This window comes from Malaclemys terrapin, chromosome 9 (genome assembly GCF_027887155.1).
Source record: "Malaclemys terrapin pileata isolate rMalTer1 chromosome 9, rMalTer1.hap1, whole genome shotgun sequence".
NCBI lineage: Eukaryota > Metazoa > Chordata > Testudines > Emydidae > Malaclemys > Malaclemys terrapin.
Genome location: NC_071513.1, coordinates 63030349 through 63046876, shown reverse-complemented (window position 1 = coordinate 63046876; position 16528 = coordinate 63030349). Strand labels below are relative to the sequence as shown.

Here is a 16528-nt window from a genome sequence, read left to right as displayed (position 1 = left end):
GGGCGTGTGTGTGTTTACAGACATGTACAAGCACATCAGAGCTGTGGATCAGTTCCCAAACTTTCATCGGTCTTGGTGTAGTTCCAAAGTTTGTTGGAACCTTGGTGCTATTCCCAAATCCTAGCAAATCACTCATGAATAACTCCAAAATGAAACTATCTATCCTGTCCAAACCCACACTTTGCACTAGATCTCATCAAGGCCTCTTGACTAAAACAAACTTGAAATCTAGATCATGTCGTTTTTTAAGCTCTAACGTGACAAAAAAGCATTAGATGAATTTGCAAAAAAACAATCACACCTCTTTTTTCTAAGACACATATCTCAGAAACAACATGTCTGAGTCCCCCCAAAAATTCCATAAAAATTCTCCTCTGACCAAAGACCAGTCATGTAAAATTTCATATAGAAAGGACCTGTTACAAGGAATTTAGAGTAGATGCCAAAACTGAGCTTAGAATGGAAAGCTGTTTGTAAGTTTAAGTGGCTTCTACCTCTACAATAATCAGCTCACCCTCACGCTTGGGGTGTATTCCGCTCAGGTTGCAGTTATCTCGTTAGACAGAGAGCACTCCCAGGCAATCCTTATAACATGGCACACTGGGGACTTGCATTTGAAGGAGATGCAACAATTCACTATTGTGTGGCATCTCAGAAATGAGGAGTAATTGGCAAAGCACAGTGTTGGAGCATACATAATGTCTAATCAGAGTCATCAGATCTCCTGTTCATGAGCACTACAAAATACTCAAAAAATGAAGTCAAGAGAAAATGATAAAGACTCAGGAAGTTATGGGTGCACTTAAAACAACATTAACTCAAGTGATGTGGATATGAATAATTCAATTGAAAATACAAAAAAAAAAAAACCCACCCCCACCTTTAGATCTGTAGCATTCCTTTCAGTTCGCTCATTCTATTCACGAACAGTGTAACACCCTCATGGAAAGGCTGGCTTTCATCCCTGAATTCAGATATGTACTCATTACAGGCACATCCCAATACATAGGGGAGGGGTGGCTGCTAATAGTACTCTAAAATGTATGAGCCCAATCTTGGTCCTATTGAAATCAAGGGAAAAAGTGGAAACCAGGCTAGGAATTTTTCTAGCAAGATTGACAAAAAGAAAATTAACACCTTTGGCTGATTTAATGAACTGATTTTAATGGGGCAGAAAGATGCACAACATACATTGACTGGGATAAAGGAGGGGTTCTTCCTATTCTGTGATTCGGTGGCCATGAAATTTTCTGCAAGAGCCATGTATTGCTGCAGAATTATGCTCCAGAATCTGATTTTTCATGTAACTAAAGTTTCTATTAATAATTTTTAATTATGATGCACCTAGAAGCCCCAAATGAGACTGTACTAGGTAAATAAATAAATAAAAAAAAATAAAAAATAAAAAATAAACAGGGGGGGAGGGATAGCTCAGTGGTTTGAGCATTGGCCTGCTAAACCCAGGATTGTGAGTTCAATCCTTAAGGGGACCACTTAGAGATCTGGGGCAAAATCAGTACTTGGTCCTGCTAGTGAAGGCAGGGGGCTGGACTCAATGACCTTTCAAGGTCCCTTCCAGTTCTAGGAGATAGGATATCTCCATTAATTTATTTTATTTTATTTTTTTGAAGTCCCTAACTCACTTTTGAAAGTGAGATTTAGGCTCATATAATAGTTAGGCTTTGCAATGTTGAGTGCAGCAACATGTAAAAACCTTTAAAAATCTGGCCTAAGTGACTTAACAGAGCTGGGAACTGAACCCTCATATTCTAAGTCCTAGGTCAATGCCTTATCCAGGAGACCATCCTCCCTTTTCTAGCCTTGCTATTTATGAAGAAAATCCTAAAAATCACGAATGGATACAATGATATATACCTGACTCTGCAGGCAGCCTCTAAGAAAGACTTTGGGAGTGTGTGAACTTCTCCCATTCCTCGTAACGAGATGTTCACTCTGAAACCTAAGGATGATATTTAAAATTTCAACATTATTAACTATTCCTCTGGAGAACACTGAAGCAGAAGCACCCCACTAATTATCTTCTTCCACAATCTCTAGCCACTCCCAGGCCCCAAACATCCCACACAACCAGATGCCAAAACCTTCAGCTTCCCTCAGACAACTTGTATAATACAGTTATGCATTGTCACTGTAAACCTGTGGCATGCTGAAAATGTTAGGGCAGAATAAACTAAATGGAATTTAATATCAACATAAGTAACACAAAAGAAAGTGTATTATTCATTTTCATATTTAAGTCAGCACAACCCACCATTTTTGAATGTACATGAAAGCTACTGCAGAATTTCCCATTTTTTGAATCACTGTGATGCAGAATCTAGCAGCTTAGACACAGAAATTAGGCCCAGCATCCCATGGAGTACATAGGGCCTTGGTTAGGGTGGCTTATTCTATGTGGTTTACAAGGACAGGAAATGCGTATGAATGCACAGTACCTGAGGTTTTGAGGCAGATGCTCCTCTCACTGTTTAATTTGTGTAATTCTGCTTCACTAAGAAGGACAATATTTGGTGAGTGTGAACAGGGGGAGCACATGCCATTCATGCCATATAGCCCAGCTCTGCAAGTTTCCGGGCATAGAAGGCTCTTGGGGGAGGAGGAGCAGTATAAATTGTTGTGGGCCTGGGCACTGCACAGATAATATGCCAACTGCTGCAGGGTGTAGATGGGTATAATAGTCCTTAAGAATTTGTTGACCTGTTGTTTAACGTTCATCTACAAATCATTTGTTTTAATCACAAGAATCAATATGGAAATGTACAGCTCATCAGGTCATGGAGGGTAGGAATAGTTAGAAACATTTCCATACTTCACTTCCTTCCCGCTCTTCTGAAGGAGCTTCAACTATGTAAAAACACTGGAAGCACCAGGACTCATGTTTATGAATATCCTTTTGTGGAATCCACCTTTGCTCTAAAAACCAAGATTTATTCCCTGAAAAGAAAAACCCTCCCTTGAAGCTAAGCCATTCTGAAAACAAAATGAAAATATGTTGAGAGTATAAACCAGGCCAGATCCTTGGCAGGTGTAAATCCACACAGCTTTATTAACTTTACTGATTTATATCTGCTGAGGGTCTGGACCAGCATGACCAATTTGCTTTTCTTCAGTGTCCCATAAACTTCCTGAAGAAAATATGTTCCGAATGATTATACCAATGGCCTTGCTGAGGCAAGCCCTTTTTCAGGGAAATCTCCCATGATTGTTTGGCTCTCAGTTCAGCAATCTTATTATTATTAGTGCTATGGCAATGCCTGATGGCTTCAACCAGGGTTGGGACCTCACTGAGCTAAGCACAACACAAACTCAAAAGCAAATAAAAGTACCTACCCTGAAGAACTGACACACTATGACAAGATGCAGCAAGCGAGTGTAACAATCATTGTGAAGGAACAAGAATATGAATTCCAGATACGTTCCCAGCATAATGGCTTCAAGTTCCTTAATTCTTTTTAAGGAAGAGATATAAAGAAATGTAATGTCTCTATTGCCCATCTTCCTCTTCAGCATCAGTTGGCAGCTTCCCATAAGCTTCGTGGAAGAAGTGGGTCTTGAGGAGGGATTTGATGGAGAACACAGTAGCAGATACAGATCTCAGCAATATCTATCTAATATTTTCGATAGTGCTCATCACTGCAATATCAAAGCACTTATGCAGTAATGCAGACAAGCACCTGGTCCTGTTCCCACTGATGGCAATGGCAAAACACCCTTTAACTTAATGGGATCAAGAACAGGCCCACATTGTATTCAATAAAAAAACATGTCAGGTTTTGTTTTTGACAGGCTTCTACACTTCCAAAAACAAAACAAAAAACAAAATAAAAAAGGATGTATAATTGCTTTTCAGATTAACCCAGTAAAACTCATTTGAGCCTGGTGAGTAAACTAGGACACAAACTAGAGATGACAGAAGATGTTAATCAAGTTTCTGTATTGAGAAAGCATTATTTTTTAAAAATTACAGGAGAGTACAGGGTTTATAAAAGAATGGCCTTTACTGTTACCCCTACTCACAAAGATGCTCTCATTAAAGTGTGACATTGAAGGGAACTGATTTCTATTTGTACTTCTCTATTAAGAATACTTAGAAGATGAATTTGAAAATTATGTTGCAGTCTATGACCTTCTGGGATGCAATCCGGACCAGTGAGGGTTTGTGTCAGCCCTGCCCTGCAACCTTGGGTGCCTTACACCTGGGCTGCTCACAAGCAGCCTTTCAGTGTGCAAGTCACATCCTGAGTGTCTGTATATAGCTGCAGCCTGCCAGCACACTCCAGTCAGACTCTGGCTTCCACCAACCTTGGTTACCATGTGCAGGGTGACCCCAACACACACAGAGTTCTGGATTCTTTCCCCCTGCCCTCCCCTCCCCTCCCCACAAAGTGTTTTCTTTTCAGTACTGTCCAGGCCTCTCCTGGACAATTCATATAACAGAGGTCTATTGTCCCTGTAAGGGAATGATATACAACAACTTGCTACCTTGAATGGAGTTCACAACACTGGATTAATTTTGATTAAAGAAAAAAAGTGCATTTAACTACAAAGAGATAGGTTTTAAGTGAATACAACTAATAAGGCATTAAAGTCAGAAATGGTTATAAGAAAAATAAAGATAAAACACTTTCTAAACTTAAACTAGATTTGGTTTCAGGTGAAGTTCTTAACATAGGTTCCAAGTATCATTGCTGACCAAGTTTCAGGTCAGGATCTTCATCCAAAGTCTATTGGCTGTTTCTTTTATCTTCTTAGGTGAAAAAAGAGAGAGATGAATAGGGAGAGATAGCTTGGGGTGGTTTTGCCCCTCACCCTTTGAAATGCATTTCCCTGAGACTGACTCCTAGCTAAAGTTCTTTCCATCTGAGAGCAAGAAGACATGGAGTCCTGGGTGTGGGTAGAAGGATGAGGCTTCATGTAGTTGTTTGCTGAGATCAGATCGGTTTGTTCCTGCCCCCCTTCTTTGCCAAAGAATGGCCACTTGATAGGTATGGCCCATCAGTTTTCATGACACTTGTCTGGGGCAACAACTTGCCCTTTGTCTTTGAGAAACAGATTTACCCACTTCCCAGACTTATCTGGTAAATACGCTTAAGCCATGATTTCAGCTTATGTTCATAATGTCATATATAACATTGCTATACACATTATATCATGATATTATTGACCAGCAAAGTATTAGTTTTCAAATGATACCTTACAAGGCATATTTTGTATCAAGATTATTACAAAAGTGTGTAGGGTGCAAATACTGTCACAGAGTCCCAGACTATATTTTGGTCTCTCTGATTGGTACTTCTTATGTGCAGGTCAAGTAAAGTGAGGAATATTAGGTGTATTTCAAAGCCTTTAAGCCAGTCATATTGTCAGAGATGTAAATAATACAGTGAAGGCTGACAATATTTTAATGATGCCATTCATGGGATAAAGGCCCACATTCAAGATCTATTGTATTACAGCAAGTTACATTTTGTGTCTGTAAAATACCCTGCTAAATTGTCCATTCAGGCAAAGAAGCAAAGAGATCTCCTACGACAAAGAAACTAAAGAAACTATGTAAATATTAATATGTCAGTCTCTGAGACAATGTCTACCTAGGGAAATTTGAATGGAGCTACCGCCAGTTCAGGTGTTTAATTAAACCTTCAGGGCTATCTTACACGTCAGAGCCTTACTATGTTAGGGCTTCCACCATTAGTCACTTTTAGCATAAGCTCTTTCTTCAAAACACTGCACTGGAGATAGGCCTGCATATCGAGTGGCTGTGCTACCCACTGACCACACTCAGAACTCTGGGACATGAGCTACCCACTGACACCAAACCCCTCCACTGAACCCGATTCGAGGAAGAGGGAAGTGATGTATTTAAGTGATATGTGTCTACTGGATGTTCATGCTGGTGGGTGAGGAACATTATTAATAGACTATGGTCAAGGTTACCACGGGGGCGTGTTTTATTGACCATTCATTTAGATGGACTGTTGCCGTTTTCTCCAGTTGATTCTACGTACTCTTTTTTCACTGATAACATTTTCCTTGTTTCATACACAGACTCAGTGTTTATGAGTGGGGAAATATTGCCTAGTAAGGGTACCCACAGAAGATATTTAGTGATTCCAGAAATTCTGGGCGGGGGGCCAAGCCGGAGGTGTCTATTAGTTTTAAAAGAATTTGAATCTGGCCCTTGTCGCCACACAAACCCTGAAGAAGGGTTACAATATAGTAAAAATGTATGTTCTCGGGTAACACAAAGTACTTAATCTTTACCACATTCTCAAATACCATTTATAAAAAAGTTGACATTATTCCATTTGTTTCAATTTAAGTTCTTTGTGTCCAAACCAATGTGAGAGAGATTGAATGTGTGAGAGTGGGTGTCAGACTGAATGAGGGAGAGGGAAGTTGTTTAATTAAGAATTATTTGTACTCTGACATCTTTGGATCTGAACCTCCTCCCATTAGAGTCAATGTTAAAACTCAATTTGATTTCAGCCTTATGGAAAGGAAGAGACCTATAGAATTTAGTAGTGAATCTCTTTTCTATAGGGTTTGTGAAGCATAAGGACAGTTATAAAAAACTATAGAAAATATATTGTCTATTAAATTCTGTAGATTTTCCACAATAATTTCAATAAAACCTTATATAAGTCTTGATTAAAGTCAATGTAAAGACTCTTTTTGATATCAATAGGCTTTAGATCATGCCTAAATGTCTTTAGAATCCATACTTGCACTGGAAACTGGGGTCTTTGTGAGAATAGCTGATATAAGAAACATTTAGTTTAATTTTTGGAAGCAAATTAAAATCATATTTCATAACTCATAACTTTTGCTTTTTCCCATATCAATTTTTATCAGAGTCAAGTCCATTGAGCCTTTCTTCAAGATTTAGACATGGGAGTAACTGCAAACTCTTTAAAATCTTTTGAATAACAGAATGGAATTCATAACACAGCTGAATTGGTGATGTATAGACAAATTCAGGTTTTGTAGATCATCATTTTGAGAAGTTTAACAATTTGCAGTAACCTTAGGGTGTCATATTTGATCTATTTTGAAACTAGTGATAGGACAATGTCAGTGTGAAGGTTTCATTAAGTTTGAGATACTCTTCAAAAAGCACAATTTCTTAACTTATTCAAGTCTTGTGAGGTCTTCCCTCTTCCATTTCTTCTCCCACTTCTTTCCCTTATTTTAATATATCCAGATCCTTCTCTACCAAATACACATCACCATTAACAGCTCAATATTTCCCACCACAGATTTACCACAGTTCTTTACAATTCTAAGTGTAGTTATCTTGGATCTCACTGTGTGTGAACTGCTAGCCAATGCTGATACATTTTAGTGGAGATCATGATAGGCGAGAAAGAGATACTGTGAAAGGTATCCTTCATTTATTAATTCTATGAGCAACAAAAAAGAAAATTATTTATAGACTGTGTTCACTGGTCCTTTCAAGATAGTATGAATTAAACTTTCCTATTCACAGTGCATAAGGCATCAAAGGGCCACATTATCAGCAGTGATTATTAATGCTGAGTGTTGCTATTTTTGGATGCTCTACCTGAGATACTTTGGCCTGCAATTCAGAGGTTTTGAGCACCTTTAGCTTCTATGAACATCAGATGCAGTTGTGGATGCTCAGTACTTCTATAAAGCAGGCTTTTGGTCACATCAAAATTGAGGCACCTAACTTAGTTGAAAAACACCAAAGTGGTGTATGTATCCTTGTAAATCCTTCCTCCTGGATGAGTCATTAATTCATTTTGAACTAGATTAGCACATTAGCATGTCCTAGTACAGTGGTTCTCAAACTTTAGCAACCCGAGGACCCGCATTTTGATTTAAAGTTTTTCATGGCCCCCCTAAGCCGGCATCTAATTTTTCTCAGGAGTGCTCAACCCCCACTCAGCCCCAGGCCCCACCCCCACTCCCACTCCACCCCTTTCTCCAAGGCCGCACCCCACCCATTGCCACCCCTGCCCCTCCTCTTCCCTGCCTCTTTCTGCCCCCTCCCCTGAGCGCGCCCCATCCCCCTTCCTCTCTCCTCCTCCCAGCGCCTCCTGCACGCTGCTGAACAACTGTTCCATGGCTGCAGGAGGCACTGGGAGGGAGGGGGAGTTGATCAACGGGGCTGGCGGCCTCGGACATAACTTGCTGACTCCCTGGAATACCCAGTTTGAGAACCACCGTCCTAGTATATAAAGCCGCTGAATGAACCACTCTTAGAATTCAATGCAAAAGTTATTTTGTCTCCTTCATTTTCCCTCAATTGTTTTTTGCAAGCATCCACACCACATGCACTGATTCACATAGACACACAAATGTAAAGAAGCTATTTCTCCTACAGTCTGGGAAGGAAGAAGAGATGTTTTTATTACTACACTGATTGGGGAGCCACATAAATACATGGAGAAAGAATAACAGTATCAAATGTAGAGGGTTGGGCTTTTCCAAATTCTCAGCTCCCACTCAAATCAATGGTAGATCTTCCACTGACTTGGAGGCAAGCATAGTAAGACCAACAATGAATGTTTTCAACAGTCTCACCCAAGGAAGAGTTAAAATAATTCCAATTGGGACTTGAATGTAATAATATACAAACAATACTGCTATTGCATTTTTTTCTTCTGAAAAGGAGACACACTAATTTAGTCACAGGGTATATAAATTCTTGTTGTCTGAATACTATAGTAAAATGCTAAGGGACTGTTTCAGTACTTATGGAGAATCACAAAGCAAACTGCTCAGGCTGGAGAATCTGGCTCATTATTTTAGTTGTTGTTTACTGAACATGTGAAATATAATGAATTTATTTTCATATAGAATAATCTTCAAGCCAAGGCAGATAACAAGGGAAGGGCTCCAAGCTTGTTAAACAGGTGCTTTGACTTTCAGGACATACAATCACTTTCTTGCAGTGGTGAACGGAGCTGCCTTAAGTTGGTGTAGAAAGGTGCCATCCCAGGGCACATCTTTTTGTCCTGAGGTGGCCCAGCAGACACCCTGCCTCAAGTTTCCCTCTGAATTCCCAGAATAATCCAATCACAGACAAGGTCCTTGAAACAATCTCCCCATCTCCTGGAATCTAATTTAGTAAATACAATTCAGTTCCCAAAAAGGCTTTTTTCTGTTCACCTCTCAGGTTCACCTCCTCCTTGGGACTGTATTTCCAATCCTGGCCTGTAGATTCTCCACCTCAGCTTCAGGGGTTTCATAGCCCTTCTTCTTGGGGCAGTGAGTTTTTCTGAGGTCTTCCCACTTAGTAGCTTCTCCAGCATCTATCTACTTGTCTGATCGTGGAGCCTCATTTTGAGTCATCTGCTCAGTCAACTTGACCTTTCCCAGGTGAGTTTAATAACCCAAATACCTGTCTGCACTGTCTGGGAGAGAGGGGAGTCTTGCCCTACCCGTTCTACCAGGCTCCTGGGGCCAAGTCTTTAATGAAACAATGGTCAAGGATGGCCCTATACCATCCCTCTCACCAGGACCACCTTTTTTTTCTCCCAATGACTGGTTCATTTGCTTCCCTAAAGGGCCAGCACCTCACTACAGTCACTTTTTTTTTTTTGACAATTCACTCCTGTAGAATCCCATAGGACTCAGTCCTGTCTACTCTATATTCCATATACATGTCAGACCACATGGAGGCACTCATGAACCCGTGTTCTTCAAAACAAGCCGTACACCAGTGTCATCCAACTCTATATTATGTTCCACACAGGATGTACTTGTCACTTTGAAGGATTGGAGCCTTGGGGCCCCAATCCTTCAAAGAGCTATGCACATGCTTAGCTCTAGGCACACTGAGTAGCTACATTGATTTCAATGGGACTAATCACAGCATGCAAAATTATGAATGTGCTTTAGTCTTTGCAGGATCATGGACTAAATTAATAGTCATGAATAGATGTCAAATTCAAACTAAGGAATGTAATTTACCGAACTGCAAAACAAACACTATCCTCACACAAATGCTATGAAAATGGACATAATATGCAATTACTTTTAAATGGAGATACCAAACTGAGACATTTAAATTATAAAAAGCACTAGGAAGAAATTCACTCTTGTGCTGAGGGCTAGCACAATGCATCACTTAAGCTTATTTTGAATTTCACTCTAACTGAAGATGAAACCATAATAAAAGTGAAATGAGGGGAGACACTCAGAGGAAACAATTCTCAAATACAGATCAACAAGAAAAGATAATAAACCACCTTTTCAGCCCAAAGCTCTAGTGCTCTTGCATGTGCTGAGTTCCAAATAAGCATTCGCACACTGAAACCAGAATTCAGTATTCATATCCTATGTCAGAAGAATTGAGGGCAAGACAGTAGAAGCAGAGAGAGAACCAGTGAGATCCAACCCGTAAAATTCATTTTTTTTCATACCACAAATACATAATGCAACTGGATTTGTTCTTAGTCTAGTGTTTGCCTGTGAACTCATGATGCACCTTGTGTTTTAACAACTGTCTGCAATAGTTTGATGCAGCACAGCAATCGAGTGACCCCTCAGGTAAGACCAGTTACACACCAGAAAGAAGTCGGGTTTGGAAAGCAGCTTTTGAGCCATAGAGGGCATTTGTATTGTCTTCTTAATTCCAGTGAAATGAGAACAGCAGCTGTGGAAAAACAATATATGCAGCGAGTCTCTGCTGGGATGGAGATGCTGCGGGACTGGGCTATGTTCTTTGGAGTCAGGAAGAACTGACACATTCAAACTGATTAAAGGATGGTTGTAGCTACTCTAACACCTCTGATGAAAAGGCTGAACTGATGAATGGTTTCCAGTGAAACCAGGGATGGCTCTATGTTTTTTGCTGCTCCAAACATGGCAGTCAGGCGGCCTTTGGCGGCATGCCTGCAGGCGGTCTGCAGACATGTGGATTCAGCTGCATTTCTGCGGATGATCTGCCGGTCTCACGCCTTTGGCGTTCCTGCTGCTGAATTGCCGCTGGAACCGCAGGACCGGCGGAACTCTCGCAGGCATGCCGCCAAAGGCAGCCTGACTGCCGCCCTCGCAGTGACTGGCAGGCCACCCCTCGTGGCTTGCCGGCCCAGGCATGCGCTTGCTGTGCTGGTGCCTGGAGCCGCCCCTGAGTGAAACACTGATTATTAGAGACAGTGATGAAGAAAGTCCAAATTTCCTTAATCCATTATAAATGAATGAGAACTGATACCTAATCAGTGGCTGAAGGTTACAGCACAATGAGCCAGATTCTATCACTGATGCATATATGAGGCCATGGATGTGCTGCACATGCATCTGAAGGCTGAGTTTTTCCAGGTTTGTAGCAGATTTAATGAACTGTGGCTCTCTTTCCTGATTTATGTCAGTTTATTAAATCTGTAAGGGTAGCAGTGCCTGTACCAGAACATCAGTTGTCATAGTAAATAATAACCATAGCATTTAGAACAACTGACAGATATGATTTGTAGATTATTAGTAGTAAAGTACATTCTGCATACTATGTTTTTTCTCTAACATTCTCCCCTTTTTTGCTTTCTGGATATTCTTGCATAAATTGATGGATTCTTCCTCCAGTTTTCCTCTCCAGATATGAGTTTATTATAACCTGAGCATTGTGCACGTTATATTTAAGGCTGCATAAGCATTTCCATTCTAAGCCCCTGCTTTCAGACACTGATAGCTTTCCAAACCATTTACCATATTTCCTATATTTTAAATAACTATTCATATAGATTTACTACAGCAAAATTCCCAACAGAGGACAAACAGGCAACTTTTAAAGCTAATCAATCTGCACCTGTGGCGTGCAAACCCAGCACCAATTAAAACCATTTTTTTTCAAGTGTAAAAAGCAATAAAGTTCAGAACACTCGGGAGACAAATATTGCAAAATATTATTGATCCCATAGCCTTGATGTATCCGTCCTTTAGCCTTGACACAAATAGCAGTGCAGTCACATAGTATGATATATTGCTGCTATTTTTAGTAGAGAAAATTGAATAATTTATTTTAAAAAATAAAATCTACTTTTCCCCATATACGTAACCCCCCATTATCAAGCCTGAACAATATTTACTGCAGTCTCTGGTGTGGTTCCTCATTTATTTTAAATCGAAAAATAAGTCCAAGTAGTTTCATGACTTTCCTCTTTCTAATTTATAACATTAACTTTGTTCAATACACTATTAACTCATCTTCTGATGTGGTCCCATTATGTTTTTTATAAATGAAAGCTTTAGTAGCCAGTTAATCGTGAAATGTTCAAGTTCAGTAGGCTGCAAATACAGTCCATATTAGATTTACACAGAATTTTCTCAAGAGGAAGTTTTGCACCAGTTATATTTCTATTTTCTAAAACAAAAAGCAAAAAACATCACTTTCAACTGACCGACGCAATTCTCCATCCAATATCTCACCTTTGATCAACCTTAGAGTCTGGGCATCCTTACCTCGCCAGAGCCTGTGCGGTGCGGTGGGGTGGCTGGCTCCAGCCGGGCGGTGTGGCTGCCTGTCCTGGTGCTCTCGGCAGCGCGGCTGTAGCGCCGCCAGCCACCGGTGCTCCAGGCAGCACGGTAAGGGGGCAGGGAGGGTTGGATAGAGGGCAGGGGAGTTCGGGGTGGTGGTCAGGGGGCAGAGGTGTAGATAGGGGTTGGGACGGTCAGAGGGCGGGGAACAGGGGGGTTGAATGGGGGCAGGGGGCAGTTAGGAAGAAGAGGGGGGATTGGATAGGGCGGCGGGGGCAGTTAGGTACAGGGTTCCGGGGGCAGTCAGGGGACAGGGAGAAGGGGTGGATGGATGGGGTACAGGTGCCCGGGGGGCAGTCAGGAATGAGAGGAGGGGTTGGATGGGGCAGTCAGGGGCAGAGGTTCCGGGGGCAGTCAGGGAGAAGAGGTAGTTGGGTGGGGCAGGGGTCCCCGGGGAGCAGTCAGGAATGAGAGGAGGGGTTGGATGGGGTGATGGGGGGCAGGCGGGGGTTCCAGGGGCTGTCAGGGGACAGAGAATGGGGGGGGGGTTGGATGGGGCAGGAGTCCCGGGGGGACCGTCAGGGGGCAAGAAGCAGGGGGGGGTCGGATAGGGGGTGAGGGCGGGCCATGCCTGGCTGTTTGGGGAGGCACAGCCTCCTCTAACCGGCCCTCCATACAATTTTGGAAACCCATTGCGGCCCTCAGGCCAAAAAGTTTGTCCGCCCCTGTTCTAGATGAATGAAAAGGACCACCTTGGTTCACCTGCAAAGCTGCCACTAACATAATCAGTACAATAGTTGTTTTTTCCTTTGCTAGGCAGCTAAGTCAATTTTATTTCTGTCTCCTACTATCAAATACCAAAGATAAACATTTTTATTCAATAACACTGATGATAAACTTTGAGATCCTCATCTATGAAGCCTTTAGCATCCAATTAGCTAAACTTATGCAGTTGATTTTGTCACCAAAGAGTCGAGTAAAATAATTTGCCAATGATACATATAGTTTTTAAAAGTTCCATTTTTGACTTATGAGGAGGGTGGTGCTGGAAAATTCCATGCCAGCAACTCTCAGTTGTTCATCATTGGCACTGTCTGGAGGGAGGGCGTGGTAAATTAGAGTGCACAATCCTTTCCTGCTGCTAATAGACAGAAGCTTGATGTAGTAACTAAGGCTATTAGTATTTAAGAATTGCCCAGGCATCAAGGCCCTTTGAAGAGAGAGAATGGAAGCTAAAAGAATAAAAATCCAAGGTCTAACTGCTAGATTTCTTCAATAGTCTGAGGAACCTCAGAGTTGCCGCAGCCATCAGCAAGCGTATACCGCTGGTGCAGTTCCCCTTTCTTTCCCGTTTTGTGAATTTAAAATCATATTGCATTAATATCAAACACTGATATCATATGCTGTGCAGATACGGTAGTAAAATGGGGAACCTGATGTAATCTAATATTATAATTAAAATGTGTATTAAATGGAAGGCAGCTGTGAGTGATACAGCCAATGGCAAAATATTGTTACCTTCAATGACAGGGTTTACCTCATGAGCAATCCTGTTAGGCAAGAAAGGGGTTATGTTCACATTGATTTAGTTTAAGTGAAGAAGCAAGTTAATGTTTGCAATCAAGCAGCTTATGTTATCAAGTTAGTGAAATACATCTGTGCTGGAAGAGGCAGTAAATAAAGAGAACTAAAACCAAATAGTGTATGTATAAAGACAACTGCTCCCCCCCATCCTACCTAAATGGCCCCCTTGGCACATAGGAGCCCCAGTCTAGGTCCGCCCTCACTGTGCTACATGCTGTACAAACAGAACAAAAAGACAGTCCCTACTCCCAACGAACTCCCTATCTAAATATAAGGCAAGGAACAACTGGTGGATCCAGACAGACAATAATACTAATAGCTCTGAGTCTGTCAAGTGTGCAGCTAAGGAGGCTGCATGGGACATGCATGGCTATCGTAGCTACACCCTGAAAAATGTAAGTGTGCACAATGCATGAGGTAGGTCTCCACAGGGGCCCCTCCTTCATTCACTCAGATTCTTGAATGGTGGGTGAGGCAGGGTCCCACAGGATCTGTTAAGGTGAACGAGGAGAGGGTTCCTCAGGAGAGCTGCCTAATTCCCATTTTGTAGGTTGTACAGAGGAGCACATGTGCATTTTAAAAAGTTGGGTACCGAGCAACTGTGAACATTGGGTCAAAGCTGGGGGTCTGTTACTAAATCATTAGTATCATTTGTTCACTCATCTCATGTAAAACAAGAACTTATCACTTCTGCAAATTGTATAGTGGTTTCATATATGTAACCTTGTGTTCCTATCAGGGCCGGCTCTGGCTTTCTGGCCACCCCAAGATAAATGTGCAGATATGCCCTGGCTAGTGGGGGAAGGGGGAGGGAGCGGGGGGAGAGAGAGAAGGGGGGCGGCCAGGGCTTCAGCGGGGCGCTGCCCCTCGGCCCCTCCCACTGTGCCCCCTGCCGGTAGGGCTCCGCACCGCTCTGGTTGCCTGGGAGGGAAGGACGCGGGCTGCCCTGCCAGGCTTGATGCAGGGCGCTCCCATCCTCCACATCGCTGCCCCCTACAGGGCGGCTGGAGTGGAACAACAAACAATAACAAAAAGGGGCCGTGCCACCCTAGGATTGGGCGGAATGCTGCCCTCTACAAGCTGCCATCCCAAGCACCAGCTTGCTCGGCTGGTGCCTGGAGCTGGCCCTGGTTCCTATTACTGTCTGCCTTATCTTCCCTCTCCCCTCCTCCATTGCGCCCTGTGTCACATCTTGTCCCTATTTAGAATATAAGCTCTTTGGGGTGGATACTGGCTTATTTTACATTTGTATAACACCCAGCACAATGGGGTCCTGATCCTGATGGGACCTCAGACTGATCATGTCCTGATCAGTTCTGACTGAAGCCATACGTTTGCACACTTATATCTTGAAGCCCCTATACCAGGGGTAGGCAACCTATGGCACGCGTGCCAAAGGCGGCACGTGAGCTGATTTTCAGTGGCACTCACATTGTCGGGGTCCTGGCCACCAGTCCGGGGGGCTCTGCATTTTAATTTAATTTTACATGAAGCTTCTTAAACATTCTAAAAACCTTATTTACTTTACATACAACAATAGTTTAGTTATATATTATAGACTTATAGAAAGAGACCTTCTAAAAATGTTAAAATGTATTACTGGCATGTGAAACCTTAAATTAGAGTGAATAAATGAAGACTCGGCACAGCACTTCTGAAAGGTTGCTGACCCCTGCCCTATACGGTCAAAGCTCCCATTCAAGTCAATGGGAGCTTTGCCCTTGGAAGGATCATGAGACTGGGTCCAGCATATTAGTAAGGATTGAGGTGAATCCATGTGAAAGAACTGGATGGAAAAATCATGGAATTTGGAATCCAGATATAACAGTGGGGAAATTAAATACCACTAAAAATACATTAGACATAGAGTGTAAAATCCTGGCCCCACTGAAGTCAATGGCAGAATTACCAATGTCGCAAGAGCTCCTTCTAGTGAACTGAAAGGAAACAATGCACTCAGAAAGCCACACAGGATATAGCTCACCATCTGAAAACACCAGGCTGATAGAAAATGAGTCAACGCATAAAGAGCGGAGGTTGCTGGCATTCGGTTGTGGTATTTAACTGAATATCATGGTCATCCACATTTGGAGCAGTTCCAGAGTTACCTCCTCCTCCTCCAACGCCTTCCTTGCCCTTCTGGAGATTCTCAAATCTCTGGTAAACTACTGAGGAGTCTCTAAATCCTTTCACCTGGGAGTTTCTCCAGGATATAGGTACCGTGGAATTCTCCCCTCCTCCCCACTCCTTTGGCATAAGGACCCTGCTTTCCCAGGGCTCTTAGCCCACATGGCTAGAGACATTTCACATTCATTTGGCATACAGAGAGCACAGTTAAATGTAAAACCTTTTTACTGATAAATAAGAAGCCCATAGATGTTAAAGCTAGACAGGAGCATTATGATTATGATCATTATGAGCACTTTAAGAAAGATGTGGCAAACTGGAAAGAATCCAGAGGAGCAGACTGAAAGGTTTAAAG

The 16528-nt window shown here is 42.1% G+C and overlaps 1 protein-coding gene across 2 annotated transcripts in view; it reads right to left on the bottom strand.

The window, feature by feature from the left end:
* Window positions 1-16528, bottom strand: part of LOC128843474 (G-protein coupled receptor 35-like) — a 132694-nt gene that overhangs the window by 49483 nt on the left and 66683 nt on the right. The window contains exon 1 of one of the 2 annotated variants that reach the window (XM_054040339.1): window positions 1876-1944. The exons of the other annotated variant lie outside the window; for it this stretch is intronic. The gene's annotated coding sequence lies outside the window, so the exon portion shown is untranslated. Of the gene's footprint in view, window positions 1-1875; window positions 1945-16528 lie in introns of those variants that run through there. 2 annotated transcript variants of the gene reach the window in all.